Source organism: Chrysochloris asiatica, unplaced genomic scaffold, assembly GCF_000296735.1.
Source record: "Chrysochloris asiatica unplaced genomic scaffold, ChrAsi1.0 scaffold00094, whole genome shotgun sequence".
NCBI classification, from domain to species: domain Eukaryota; kingdom Metazoa; phylum Chordata; class Mammalia; order Afrosoricida; family Chrysochloridae; genus Chrysochloris; species Chrysochloris asiatica.
Genome location: NW_006408612.1, coordinates 3,038,011 through 3,040,540, shown reverse-complemented (window position 1 = coordinate 3,040,540; position 2,530 = coordinate 3,038,011). Strand labels below are relative to the sequence as shown.

Genomic DNA, 2,530 nt, shown 5'->3' with positions numbered 1-2,530 from the left:
CCAGCCAAATTGACACATAAAAAGTAACCATCATAGGAATTCAGACAGGACTCAGCAGAAAGGTTTGTTTCTAGGGTCTCAGCTGGAAGACACACTGTTCACTCACGTGCCTGGAGGTTGATGCGGGCTGTCAGCTGGAGGCTTAGGTCTATTTACACAGGAGCCTAGCCATGTGGTCCCTCCTCTCCATGTGGGCAAGTGAGAATTCACACACAGTGTTGTAGCTGGTTCCAAGGACAGGTGTCCTCAGAAAGCCAGGCTGACCTCAGAAGTCATATAACCACACTCCTACCCTACCCCATACCCCCTCATCAAAGCTGTCACAGCGCTTGCCCAGATTCAAGGAAAGAAAATCTAGACCCCACCTCTTGGTGGAAGGGAGTGTTAGATTTGTACGAAGAGCATCTGATGGAATAAATATAATGGTGCAGTCATTTTTTTTTTTTTTTTGGTCTGTTGCAATGACCAAATCATTTTAATTCAGAAAAGATCAGATCTCAGGATAGCTTTGGTACTTAACATTGTTCTTTTCTAAGAAGAATGCTTGAATGAGTTGTTTCCCCAAAATAAGTAAATGAAACCAGTGACAAAATGTTCCAAACTAAATAAAAAACCTACTACCATTGAAGCGATCCTGATTCATAGGAACCCTAAGGTTTCCAAGACTATAAATCTTTATGGTAGCAAACAGCCCCATCTTTTTCCCACAGAGTGACTGGTAGGTTTGAACTGCCAACCTTGTGATTAGTAGCCCAACACCTAACCCACACCACCAGCAAATGTTCAGTTCTCTCTAAATTATCAGTAAAAAAACAACCTATTAGAATGTGTGAGAAATTCTCAAGATGGTCCATGTTCAGGAATAAAGGGCCCATGAAATTGCTAGACCAGTCAAAGGTTGTTGATTCACAAAGCAACAAGGACCTATGTCCCTGGGGTATGTAAGCAGGATGAATTGGGGAGAAGGAAGAACCTGTTCACTAGGAACTTTAAATAAGAATACAGCCATTAAGAGTAATACAATAGGATGTATTTGGGGCCAGATGGACCTCTCCTTGGTGGATACAGTCAGTTTGCCTTTGACAGCGTGGATTACATTTCAATGAACAAGGACCTGTGCTTCTGGACCGTGGTGGACACGGCCACTCAGATCACCAAGCACAAGTGGAAGGAGAGCAATAAGGTGGAGGGCTACAGGGCCTACTTGCAGGACAGATGCCTCGAGGGACTCTAGAGATACCTGGAGAATGGAAAGGAGACACTGCTGTGTACAGATCTCCCAAAACACATGTGAGTCACCACCCCATCTCTGACCGCAAGGTCACACTGAGGTACTGCTGGGTGCTGGCCTTCTACCCATTGGAGATCACCTTGACCTGGCAGCAGGATGGGGAGGACCAGACCCAGGACACTGAGCTTGTGGAGACCAGGTCTGCAGGGGACGGAACCTTCCAGAAGTGGGCAGCCTTGGTGGTTCCCTCTGGAGAAGAGCAGAGATTCCCCTCACTCTGAGATGGGAATCTTCCCAGCCCTCCATCCCTACCAAGGGAGTCATGGCTGGCCTGGTTTTCTGTGGAGTCTTGGTCTTTGGAAATGTGGTGGCTGGAGCTGTGATCTGGAGGAAGAAGAGCTCAGGTGGAAAAGGAAGGAGCTATGCTCAAGCTGCATGTTGAAACAGTGACCAGGCCTCCGATGTATCTCTCACAGTCTTGAGGACAGAGTGATAGAAGTTGGCTCACTCCCCACTTTGTGATTTGAAACCCCTGACTTCTCTTCTACAACTGGTGTCTGAATATGAATGGGTTCCTCTCAGCATAGTGTCAGGATGCCATGGGAGTCACCCACCCCTGCCCACCAGGACCCCTTCCCCACACTGACCTGTGTCCTTCCCTGGTTGATGTTCCCTGTTCCCGCAGAGATGGGATTGCAGCATCTCCACCAGTGATGTAACTTCCTGTTGCTCTGAGCTGCAGGGTCTAAAATGAGAATCTAAGAATGAATCTGATTATTCAGATTTGGGGCATGAGTTGGGGTTAGTCACTTAATTAAAAGAAAACATTTCTGAATTTTAAGAGAGAAAGAAATGAAACCCTGAGGATGAAAAAAAAAAAAAGTAATGCAACAGGCAGCCATCTGGGGAAAGACTGTTAATCCCAGAGTACTCAGTCAACAAACCAGGGGAGGGACCTCCTCTGAATAGGACATAATTCTTTGGCCAGGGCCATGTGGCATGTTTCTGCCTGTGTCCTCTAGATGGTTGTTGTTGTGAAGTGCCGTCAAGTCGGTTCCGACCCATAGTGACCCTATATAGGGTTTCCGAAGAGCTGCTGGTGAGCTTGAATTGTCGACCTTGCAGTTCAAACAGCTTTACAGTCTGGTGCATTAACCCACAGCACCACACCAGGACTCCGTCCTCTAGGTTAGGCACCTGATTTTGCAAAATCAAATAAAGAAAGCCTTACTCTGGCTAAAATGAGTACAGATTGGGTTTCTTGAGCATTTGTAGTTTAAGCACTCGTGAAAACTCATC

At 46.5% G+C, this 2,530-nt stretch overlaps 1 pseudogene; it reads left to right on the top strand.

The window, feature by feature from the left end:
* Positions 1-1,027: 1,027 nt before the first annotated feature.
* LOC102835221 lies at positions 1,028-1,724 on the top strand (annotated as a pseudogene).
* The last annotated feature ends 806 nt before the right edge of the window (positions 1,725-2,530 follow it).